Source organism: Euprymna scolopes, chromosome 17 (assembly GCF_053919585.1).
Source record: "Euprymna scolopes isolate OS-2025 chromosome 17, ASM5391958v1, whole genome shotgun sequence".
Taxonomy (NCBI): Eukaryota; Metazoa; Mollusca; class Cephalopoda; order Sepiida; family Sepiolidae; genus Euprymna; species Euprymna scolopes.
The window spans coordinates 120958350-120971769 of record NC_136498.1 but is presented as its reverse complement, the minus strand read 5'-3'; the positions used below and the strand labels follow the sequence as shown (position 1 = coordinate 120971769).

Genomic DNA, 13420 nt, shown 5'->3' with positions numbered 1-13420 from the left:
ATCATCTTCAAATCCACTGTCAACAAATACTTGTCAGAAACCATTCTCTTAACTACCAAATTGTACTTTCAAGTCGCTTTTCAAAAAAAAAAAAAAAATATATATATATATATATATATTTCTTACTCTAATGGCTTGTCAGCCCAACTCATTTTAAAAGTACAGGTCTATGCATAATTCAACAAGTGAATGGGGGTAGTAATTGTCTGCATTTTTGAGATGAGGTGTTTTCATTTATTGAGATTGTTGGACTGACTTCCTCATCTTGGTTGTTATAGTCACGTTTCAGCCGTGTTGCCCTCCGGCCTTCATCAGGTGTTTTGTATCGAACCCAACCCTTTATTATTATTACGGGAGTACCGTGTTCAGACTCCAACTAAGCTCTGGGACATAGTTGCTGATTCTCTGTTTTGAATGTTACTTTTCACTGCTTTCGTTCAGGATTGAACTCAGCACCTTTGGGTTACTGTAAACTTTGATACAACGTCTAGGCCATATGTCACTAGGACATTAGTGACTAGTGAATGGGGGTTTTGTTTATGTTCGTGCGTCAGTTGCGTTCTATCACGTGTGGTTTTCATGATTAAAAGAAATATATTTATTGCATAAAAAAATTCTAGTGGTAAATGGTTAATCTAACTAAACAGCAATCTCATTAACCTTTGTCAGCGAGTTTTGGCCTTGATAAGTGATGACTCATTTAGTAAAAAAAAAAAAAAAAAAAAAAAAGTTTCAAGGGCAGATAACTCTTACTAATGGAATGAATCAGCAATTTTCTGTCAAAGTTGTTTTCTTTTAGATCTATCAACTAGTTGGTTTGTACCTGGATGTGGGTGTTTGAGAGACCCTTGGCTTTAATTATTTTGAAAAAATTTGACCTTGACAAATAATCCGCTTAAATCCTTTTGTACAAAGGCAAGAAGCCTTAATGTTGGATATTAGAAACCATTTTCTATGATTTTTATGGATTTGAAAGATTTAATACACAAAATCCGAATTAATTTTGCTAATTTATTCATAATGTTGCTTTAACCTTTGATGAGATAAAGCTGTGTACACATACAAACATATTATACACACACACACTAAAAAATTTGACCTAGTCGAGTGAGAACGAGAAAGAAAGAGTATAAATCAATAGTGAGGGGGCGGGGAATAAGACACAATTGAAAAGACATGGGTCAGTTGTTGAGATTAAAATTTATGGCAATTAAAATATAATTTTTTTTTTCAATCCCAAACTAAGGAATATTTTAGCATGTATTTTGCATGATTAAGATATATATATAGGGGAAAAAATCTTAGGGAAACAAACGTTAAATTTTAGTTTAATAATAGAAATAAACCAAATGTGTTACTTGTTAAAAAGAAGTCTGCTGTCTTGAATCAAATTTTTAACTTATATAAAAAAAAAAAAAAATCAAGTAGGTCCCTCTAAAGAAATGTACATTTAAATACCTGCTTCCCTCAACTGAACTAACATGTAGAAATTTAAATGTAATGTTAGCAAACATCTTGCTGCTCAACTCCCTACTTAGTATCACTGTAGATATGGCCTCTAATTCACAGTAGTCCCTTACGTCTCTGTGGCAATTTGTCTTGTTTGGATTGAATATGATCTTTTTTTTATTCAGATTTGTAACAATCATTGAATTAAAAACGAAAACAATAGTTAATTAATAAAATGTCATTTTTTCAAAACCAATATGCAAATTAGTTAACTTTGTGACTGATACACATCTCAGTTATATATAAAAGGTACTTTTTTGTGTGGGTGTGTGAATTTGTTTCCTATCAATTTTTATAGCAAGCCCCACTCTCCCCAATGGTTTACTTCTACTTGTGCAGCTGCCATTGCACAAAGGCGACATGCATACCACAGATTTAACCGACATAAATCCAGTTCAAACAGACAGAAGTATATAGAAGCCAGAAGTAACTGTAAGAAAGAAATAGCCACAGCTAAGAGAGAGAATTTACTGAAACCACCAAAAAACGCATCGAAGCACAGAAATTAGGAACCTGTGACTTCTAGAAAATCTATAACAGTGTAGTAAATAATGGGCAATCAACTATTGCCTCACTAACCAACAATCATGAGCTTGTTTGCTCAGCAACCGAGAAAGCTAATATGCTTGCCAGTCAGTTTGCCTCCAACTCTGTACTGGACCCTGCTAACCACCCCCTCCCTGAATTTCCTTTGCAGACAGATGCCACACTAGACGATCTGAAAATCACTCTTTCTCAGGTGCACGCTATCATAAAAAATCTTGACACTGCAAAAGCATGTGGACCTGATCTCATCCCGGCTGTGCTATTAAAAAATGCTCCGCCGAAGTAGCTCCAGTCCTCTCCAAACTTTACAACAAATGCCTTAATGAATCTTGCTTTCCTGCCTGCTGGAAAACTGCTTCTGTGGTACCAGTTTTCAAGAATTCTGGCGAAAGAACCGACCCAGTAAATTACCGCCCCATTAGCCTCCTCCCAGTTTTTGCAATAAAATATTTGAGTCCATAATTAACCAGGCTCTGGTCCATCACCTTACAGATAAACTTCTGACCAACCAACAATATGGATTTAGGCAAGCCCGTTCCACAGCAGACATCTTAACTGTAATCTCTGAATGTATATACCATTCACTGGACAAATCAGGGGAGTGGTAGCTCTAGATATATCTAAGGCTTTTGACAGGGTATGGCATGAAGGTCTTCTCAGGAAAATCAGATCATACGGTATCACTGAAAAAATACTTAACATAATTAAATCCTTCTTAGATAAGAGAAAAATCCAGGTTGTCCTCAATGGTCGTACATCTAAACAATATGATATAAATGTGGGAGTGCCTCAGGGGTCTATCCTTGGACGTCTATTATTCCTAATATTCAGAAATGACCTCCCTGACGAAATTGTTTGTGAGATGGGTATATATATGCTGATGACACCATGCTCTATAACAGACACGACAGGAAAACAAACACTAGAGGATGACCTCCGATCTGTAGTGGAATGTGGACAAAAATGGATGGTCACATTCAATGCTGCCAAGATTAAACTGGTTTCCTTTAATAATTACAAGAAACCTTCTCTACCACCAATAGCAATGGCCAAAGACTCCTTATCTGAAAGTACATCTTTTAAACTGCTCGGCCTAACGTTCACAGGAAACATGAGTTGGAACAATTACATTGACAGTATTGCCAGGACCGCTATGAAGAAGGTAGGTTTTCTCTACCGTGCTAGAAAGCTACTAACGCCCGGAAGTATCCTGTACCTCTATAAGGCCACCATTCGCCCATGTATGGAGTATTGTTGCCATATTTGAGCTGGTGCATCTGCTACTAGTCTCTCGCTCTTGGACAAGGTCCAAAAGAGAGTCGCCAACCTGATAGGTCCTGAACAGTCATCTAAGCTTTAGCCTCTGTCCCATCGACAAAATGTTGCATCCCTCTGCCTGTTCTACAAGTACTTTAACGGTGAATGCTCTGACGAACTGCAAGCACTTGTACCCCCTCGATGTAAATACCCCCGACAGACCCGACAAGCAGCTAAATCCCACCCTTTCACAGTAGAGATCCCTAGATGTAAGAGAGCCTTCTACTCCAGTAGTTTCTTCCCCAGAACCGCTAGACTTTGGAACTCCCTTCCGGGACCCTGCTTCCCCAACTGTACTGACATGCAGAAGTTGAAGTGTAACGTGAACCGACATCTTACTGCCCAACTCCCTACATAGTACCCCTGTAACTTATGTCCCTGATAGTAGCCCCCCTACATCAAAGTGGCGATCTGCCTTGTTTGGGGTGAAAATGTTCTAAAAAAAAAATTAAAAAAACTCTAAAACAACTGGGCTATTTTTTATGAAATTTTATACAAATGTACTTTGTGCCTGGGAATGCTCTTAGATAGGTATTATGTTAGAATACATTTTATCAGTATGAAAATTCGAAAAAAATCTTATTAAAATGGAACAGTTCAGTTTGGACCAAATTTTACACTTTTATACAGCCTAACATCACCAGTGCATTTGAGAGGTTTTATCAGATGGGCCTGACGTATAAAATTAAACAAGGATGAATGTTTCTGTTTGGAGCATAACTGGACCATGATACTTTTGCATTTTAAAATTTAATTCCAGCCATGATATAAAAATAATTTTATAAATAAATATTAGGCTCTCTGCAGTGCAATGTCAATTACAATTTATAAATCACTGAAGAGGCACGTGAAGCTTCCTCTTGGTGCACCATGTTGGGTCCCCGACTAGAGAACAGGCAATCAATCAATTTTAATTGAAAAATGGGTGATTTCACCAATTTCAATGACAATAAAGGTATTGGAAGTTTGGAACAACATTTGTTGGTCCTCATTCAATCCCTGACAATGTTGGGTTTCCCTGTATGTGTGTGTGTGTGTGTGTGTGTGTGTATATATATATATATATATATATATATATATATATAAAACAAAACTTTCTTGAAGTTATATATTTGGATTTTACCATCACTGGATTATTTATCTTCCACCAGACTATCCATTCACGTGTAATCACCTTTTTCTTCACCATATTCCCTCTGCTTCACTTTTTTGTTATCAAGTAAGATCTTTGACTTATTTGTTTCAACAAATACTTTTGCATGCAAAATCCGATCCCGCATTTTGCTAATTCCTACCCCCTCTGGTGAGAAGGAAAGTATTTCTTCGAAACTCCGCGGATTAAGGACTATCCACTTATCTAGTGTTTCCTTTTCAGATTAAATATGTCTTTAACTCATTTCAAAGTGTTTTTTAACATGTTTTATTAATTGTTTGCTCGTATATATATATATATATATATATATATATATATATATATATATATATAATCTAAAAGTAAAAATTTAAGTTTACAAGCCAAAAGCTGCTGTAAACTCCAAGTAAATATTAATATTTATATAGTAATCGCAAACAAATAAAGCTCACTACAACCAAGATAAGAAATAGAGCTTGTTATAGAAGAACACAAATTTAAGATTGTAAATTATATATTTACGTGAATTTATTTGTTTAATATATATATTATTCTAAAAGTCTGATTTTGTTTGTCAACGTCATGACGTCATTTCTAGCAAGCATTTTTTAAACTTACTGACTAAGACTAGAATGACAGTAGGAGAAATAAGTTAGCCAATCACAGTTTCGGCAATGAACCTCCGTGGAGGCTAAGGCCCAGGATCAACTTTATATCATCTTTCACTGTTCTGAACCAGATTTTCAGTTGACCTACACATCGTCTTTTCCAACCCGGTGGGGAGAGGAGGTGATTCAATGACTTTGTGGATGAAATCTTTGAGATGAAGAATGTCACTGAATCAGAAATATCTTACTGAAGAGAGAATATATTACAGTAAGAACGAACAATGGCATGTGAGATGAACTGCTGCCAGTGAACACAAAAGGATGCAACACACACACACACACACCCACACTATATATATATATATATATATATATATATATATATATATATATATATATATATAAAATGTGTGTAATATATATATTATGCATAGATCATCGTATAACGATTAAATCATTGTCTGACTGACGTAAAGAACATTTAAAAAATTAAAATGTTTAATTTCAACATTATTTCACATGGTTAATGGTAGCCGAATGGATACGGTCTTTGCTAATCAAGCCATAGATGGCTTGTGTTGCTGGATTCGAATCTATCGACTGGTGTTAATTGTGACACCCTGCACTGAAGATTCCCAAAAGGATGAAACACTAGTGTCTGTAGGTATTTAATTATTATAGTAAATAATTATATATAAGTGACAATGTGCGTGGGTGAGAACACTTCTCAACCTATATACTCAACGACTTTTTATAGAATAATCAGACATGTGGAAAACTTTTATTCTGTATTCATCCAGAAAAAAGAGCTGCTAAGGGGTCAAAATTAGCAAATTGCTACATGAGGACCGTCAGATTTTTATTCGTTTGTCAACTGTTTCTTTGGACTTACAGGCTAGTGCCGAGTCCTGCTATCATACCCAGGGTCTGCCAGTGGCCACCTGATTGCATCAGGGGAGCACCACACTCTTCAGCACATCCAGGTACACTTTGGTGTTGACTTTCAAGCCGACTTCAAAGATGTGAGGTGGCATGATGTGGCCCTCACTTGAAACCACACCAAAGACCATAACCGTGGCCGGAAACTTCGTTTTCATCACCCTGGACATGTCTCTGTTATTCATGGCAATCCAGTAATGCATTTGAAGTGTGCTAGCAATGATCTTGTCATAACTTGGATCAGTAGAGAGCATGAGTTGTACAGAGGCGCATCTCCAATCTCGCTCGTTGAACATTGTGTCACTTTCAGACATGATAGAAGGCTCCTATCACTCTTGGGATTTGTACACAACTGGCCAATGAGTAGAAGGTCTGCTATTACAATATTTTTTACTATAATGGGGTAGATTTATTTGCTGTTCACCGCAGCAAAGTGTAGATTCCATGAACAAAGCTTCTTTGTTAGAACTGCATGCCTGTGGAACTCTGTTCCGTTTCTCTCTTCCAGCTGACTACAATATGGTCTTCAAGTCCAATGTAAACAAGTTTTTGATGAACCGTCCCCTTAAGTAATCCAATTTACCAAATTTCCACTACTAACGATATTTGTAGCAATCCAGCGATGCATTTTGAGGGTGCTGGCAATGGTCCTGTTGTCATAACTTGGATCAGTAGAGAGCATGAGTTGTACAGTGGCACATCTCCGATCTCACTCATTGAACATTGTGTCACTTTCAGACATGATAGAAGGCTCCTATCACACTTGGAATTTGTACATGCTGGCCAACTAGTAGATAGTCTGCAACAAAAAAAAAAAAACAACAAAAAAACTGGTTTTCATCAAATGGAAATGTCATGTATTTTCTAGGGCAACAATTTCATGGTTCCATCCTGTACATAATAAAAGAATAGTTTGAATGTAAAAATCATGCACGAAAGCATCTTGATTCAATACTATGTAATAGGAAATTAAAAAAAAAAGTAATTTATAAACCTCACTGTCTGTCCTCACTTTTTTTATTTTTCAAACTGCATCTCCACTGAGACGCAATGTCACAGAGCAGTGCGAAGCAGGTCAAATGATTACTAACGTAAGGCAAACGAACGATGAAAACAGAAAAACGAACATGTGAAAAATGGCTTAAATAAGCCTGTTTCGATATTAAAATTTAAAAAATTGGTGAGTACCCGGGTGTTTTTGGGTGTGTGGTTGGGGGTGGATAAGCGAAGTAAAAAAAAAAACAGAAAAACAAACGTTAAGTGAAAAATGGCTTAAATAACACTGGTTCAATATTTAAATTTAAAAAATCGAAAGAAAAAAAGACATCTCACACCACGATTCGAACCCAAAACGTTTAGATAATGAACCAACGCGCTAATCGACTGAGCTAACACGACGTACATGAAATTTGTTCAGTTTTTCAACTATTTAAAGTAAATCAGGTCATGACGTCATCTGACGCATGCATAGAACCGCTTGTCGTCACGAGAAGACTGTTTTTGTTGACCCCTCCCCCCTTGTCGAAAATTGTTGATTCCGGGGTGAAAAAATGAACGTTTTTGGCCAATTTTTCAATATTTTTCGAGCGAAGGGCTTTGATATGATACCGAGTTTGCGAATTTTCGTCGTGTCTGTCAAAAGTTTTTAGCAGGCACACAAACATACACACATACATACATACATACATTTTCGCTTTTGTATAGATTAATTAATGAATTACTATTTATCAAGGCTTAAAAGTCACTCGAGGATAAAGGTTAGTGAGTTTGAGGTGGGCAGTGAAACAATGCAGTGATGATTAGTAAATGATAATTGAAACTGGGCAGAATTTGATTATTTAAGAGGACGATTCAACAAAACTTTGATTAAAGCAAGTCAAATGGCGTCGCAGAAAAAAAGAGATTGACAAAGAACCCTGGTGAGAGAGGAAGTACAGACTGATGTATGGGTTTACACAAAAGACTAGGAACCATTGAGACAAAAGATAATCTCTTAGATGATGCATTCCAATTATATAGGTATGCAATTTCTATGGACCAGATAGTTGTGAAAAAATAAAATAAAAAAATGTATTATACAATTTTTATTATTTGTGTTGTCCGGACTACTGTTCTCATCTTGGTTCTTATTCTCACAATGTTTCGGCCGATGTAACCTCCGATCTTCTGTAGGTGTATCTTCGCGATGGATGTTATTAGTGAATGATGGAAAAGAAAGATGTTTGATTTTATTTTTTTTAATTTTTTTTTTTTTCTAACCAAGCGTGGATTTTAGAATTAAAATTGTGTTCTTTTAAAATGGAGAGCGTAAAGTTTTTTCTCATTTTTATTTATTTATTTTATTTATATTTATTTTTCTTCGTTAAATTCGGGTTCACAGCAATTTGTTAAAATATTTTTGAATTTTTGAGATGAGGATTCCTTATTTGTATTTGTTCAGACCCTGTTTTCATCTTGATTGTTATTCTCACAGCGTTTCGGCTGATGTAACCTCCGACCTTCTTCAAGTGTTTCTTCACAATGGATGCTATCGGTATGTAATTTTTAAAAATTGCTATGAACCCGTATTTACAAAAAAAAAAAAAAAAAATGAAGACTGTATACTCTTTCCATTTCAAAAGAACATCATACAATCTGAATTCTGCCGACTTAGGTTGGTTAGAAAAAGGAAAAAAAAAAAAAAACACTTTTTTCTTTTTCACCATTCATCAATAATATAAGAACAATACAAATTTATACAAACTTCAGAATCATTTCGATGACCAACCACAGATTTCTGAATTCGACAAGATACACCTGAAGAAGGTCGGAGGTTACATCAGACGAAACGCTGTGAGAATAACAACCAAGATGAGAGCAGTAGTTCGAACAATGCAAATTATCAATCCTCATCTCAAAAATTCAGAAACTTATTATACAGTTGTAAGAAATATGAAAGAAGCGAAAGATTTTCTTTTTCTTTTACAATTTACCAAACATGTTTGTTCTTCTTCAACAAAGGAATTTATAAAAAATGGAACAACTTTCCAACAACTAAAAGTACAAATCTGGTTGTGTTCTTTACATCTTTTTATTTTATAATTCCAGATAACTACCCTATACTTTTTTTTATACAAAGGAGTCTCCACTTATCAAGGCCTGAATATCATAGTAAACGTTAGTAGTGGAAATTTGGTAGATTGGATTATTTAAGGGGAACGGTTCATCAAGAATTTGTTTACGTTGAACTTGAAGATAACCAAATTATAGTCAGCTGGAAAGCAGGCAAATGGAACAGTTCCACAGGTGTGCAGTTCTAAGAAAGAAGCTTTGTTCATGAAATCTACGTTTAGGTTTAGGCACCGATAAAGAGTGGCAACAATACTCCATCCTTGGATGTACCTAGCTTTTATATAGGTAGAGAATTGCATCAGCAGTGAGATATCTACTGGAGCAGTAGAAGGATCCCACCATTTTTTTTCCAGCGACTTTAGCAACAGATTTGATGCACTTGTTCCATTTCAGATCAGGAACCAGAAGTTTGTCAAAACATGGAGCATCCTCAAGACAAGAGCCATTCATTTCAACTGATGCCAGATAGGGATCAGTGTTGATGATATAAAGATAGAAGTTTGGTTTTAGATGTATTAAAATTAGCCAGCCACCTCTTTCCCCATTGTACCATATGCTCAAGATCAGAGAACTTGGTCGTTTACAGTCTTTGACAACATACAAAACCAGATTGGTTGCTAGCAGAACGTGGATCCATTTGAGTGATCGATTCCTAACGCCAGTGTCTATAAGTAGTACTTTCCAATTTTTTTTAATCAAACCCTCATATATATAAAAAAAAAAATATTGCAGCACTATATCCCGTCTATTTTTTTTTTTGGGGGGGGGGTTATTTTGATAAAATTTAGACGTAAACAAAATGTAATCTTTTCTCTTTATAAAATGTACAATTCTTTCTCTTTGTTGTCATTATTATTTTCTTTTTCCAGACTATCGTGTTGGTTTACTATTTTTATTCATGTATTATTATTTTTTTTTTTTTATACAATTGTTGGTGAGCGTGATAGCTATGCATACACGGATGGTTCCATCTTAAAGAAAAAGAAACGCTCATCAACAGTTAGCTTGATATAGTTTTAAGTTGCCTTTAACAAAACATAGCAACTTGATCACTTTAATGTATGGAATATATGTTGCCTTATTATCAAATTGTATTTCCATCTGTTTTTATATATGAGCCAAATCTTAGTCTTTTTATTGATTTGCTATTAAACAAAAATCGTACTTGATCTTTGATTTATTGAGATTGTCGGACTGACTACCTCATCTTGGTTGTTATAGTCACAACGTTTCGGCCGTTTTTCCCTCCGGCCTTCATCATGTATTTTGTATCGAACTGGGGAACCGTTTGTTAGGAGTCTCGAACCCAACCCTTTATTATTATTACGGGAGTACCGTGTTCGGACTCCAGCTAGGCTCTGGGACATAGTTGCTGATTCTCTGTTTTGAATGTTACTTTTCACTGCCTTCGTTCAGGATTGAACTCGGCACCTTTGGGTTACTGTAAACTTTGATACCACGTCCAGGACCACTCGGCCATATGTCACTAGGACAATTCTCAGTTCGATACAAAACACCTGATGAAGGCCGAAGGGCAAAACGGCCGAAACGTTGTGACTATAACGACCAAGATGTGAGGAAGTCAGTCCGACAATCTCAATAAATGAAAACCTCCTCATCTAAAAAATACAGACAATTGATCTTTGATGTATTTTGAATCAAATTAAGAAGAGTTGATGCCTGTATTATTTTGACTCTTTGGACTACTTTTCTCATCTTGAGTGTTATTCGCACAACATTTTGGTCGATGTAACCTCCAACCTTCTTCACGTGTATCTTGTTGAACTCTAGAATCTATATGGAATTTCGAATGGAATCCTTTATTTAATCCATGAGAGTAGCATGTTCTCATTCCACCAGCTATGACTGAAAGAAGTCTGCAAGAACTGGTGGTGTGGTAGATAAAATACTTGCTAAAATTCAGTTGCAAAATTACATTCTTCTGGAGCTTCGATCTATGGTCCCCCCTCACCAAAATTTCACGAAAAACACTTATCTAGCCAAAACCACTATCAATAATTTCCCACACTCTTTATCTGTGCCTAAACCTAAATGCAGATTCCATGAACAAAGCATCTTTCATAGAATTTCACGCCTGTGGAACTCTTCCTATTGCCTGCTTTCCAGCTTACTGCAATCTGATTGTCTTCAAGTCCCATGTAAACAAGTTCTTGATGAACCGTCCCCCTAAGTAATCCAATTTACAAAATTCCCACGATTTATGTTTACTATGCTATAATCACATTCACTAATGCATATCCATTAACCCTTATCCTCGAGTGGCCTCCAGGCCTTGAAAAGTGGTGATTTCTGTGTTGTAAAAAAAAAATAAATAAAAAAAAAAAGGTTGACGGTTCAATCCTCAGTGTGGGTGGTATCCAAAATACAATTGTAATTAGTTAGGATTTCTACATAGTCATGGCTGACGAAACCGGAGCATGCTACGCTCATGAATTAAATAAAACGTTGTGTTTGACGACATTCTGTTTGCAGATTTCAGACTTTGACAAGCTGCACCTGAAGAAAGTTGTAGGTTACATTGACCAAATAATGCTCAAGATGAGAATAGTGGTCCGAAGAATCAAAATAATATGAACAATCAATCCTCATCTCAAAAAATTCAGAACCGTAAGTGTTGAAATGAATCTTATATGAATCAAGTTTTTTCTTTTGTGTTTCTGTTTACTTGCCTCCCCACGAGGGCAGAGTTAGACACAAGGTCGGTTTTTAATCTGGAAGAAGGAACAAAAATATAAATCGTCTTGAAGGATTTCTCCTCCACTAACTGAGAACAAAAAAAAGTCAAGTGCAGCATCAGAACAGATACAACACTGTGATCTTGGTTTTCTTTAGTTTTTTCTTTTGTGTTATTCATGCACAATGTTTTTTGATGTTTGGTTTCATTAGAATTTTTATTTATGACAAATAATAATTATTGGTTTCATTAGAATTTTTATTTATGACAAATAATAATTATTGGTTTCATTAGAATTTTTATTTATGACAAATAATAATTATTGGTTTCATTAGAATTTTTATTTATGACAAATAATAATTATTGGTTTCATTAGAATTTTTATTTATGACAAATAATAATTATTGGTTTCATTAGAATTTTTATTGATGACAAATAATAATTATTGGTTTCATTAGAATTTTTATTTATGACAAATAATAATTATTGGTTTCATTAGAATTTTTATTTATGACAAATAATTATTGGTTTCATTAGAATTTTTATTTATGACAAATAATAATTATTGGTTTCATTAGAATTTTATTTATGACAAATAATAATTATTGGTTTCATTAGAATTTTTATTTATGACAAATAATAATTATTGGTTTCATTAGAATTTTTATTTATGACAAATAATAATTATTGGTTTCATTAGAATTTTTATTTATGACAAATAATAATTATTGGTTTCATTAGAATTTTTATTTATGACAAATAATAATTATTGGTTTCATTAGAATTTTTATTGATGACAAATAATAATTATTGGTTTCATTAGAATTTTTATTTATGACAAATAATAATTATTGGTTTCATTAGAATTTTTATTGATGACAAATAATAATTATTGGTTTCATTAGAATTTTTATTTATGACAAATAATAATTATTGGTTTCATTAGAATTTTTATTTATGACAAATAATAATTATTGGTTTCATTAGAATTTTTATTTATGACAAATAATAATTATTGGTTTCATTAGAATTTTTATTTATGACAAATAATAATTATTGGTTTCATTAGAATTTTTATTTATGACAAATAATTATTGGTTTCATTAGAATTTTTATTTATGACAAATAATTATTGGTTTCATTAGAATTTTTATTTATGACAAATAATAATTATTGGTTTCATTAGAATTTTTATTGATGACAAATAATAATTATTGGTTTCATTAGAATTTTATTTATGACAAATAATAATTATTCGTTTCATTAGAATTTCATTTATGACAAATAATAATTATTGGTTTCATTAGAATTTTTATTTATGATAAATATGAAACTACATTTGTAAGGATTTTTCATTTTTAGTTTTAATCATGCACTTTGAAAATTGACTTTTAGATCAAAAGCAGCAAATTTTTAAAATTTTTCACAAGTTTTGCAGAGTCATAATTTAGAGGCTAATTTAGTTTGCAAAATAAATTTGATCCCATATTTTATGTTTTACAGAGGTTTATGGCCTGCATTAAAGGTTTTTACTTATTAAAAAAAAAAAAGTTAAGATGGCTA

At 33.9% G+C, this 13420-nt stretch overlaps 1 protein-coding gene across 6 annotated transcripts in view; it reads left to right on the top strand.

The window, feature by feature from the left end:
• LOC145296946 (choline-phosphate cytidylyltransferase A-like) overlaps positions 1-13420 on the top strand; it is a 241808-nt gene that overhangs the window by 68431 nt on the left and 159957 nt on the right. The gene's annotated exons all lie outside the window — the stretch shown is intronic.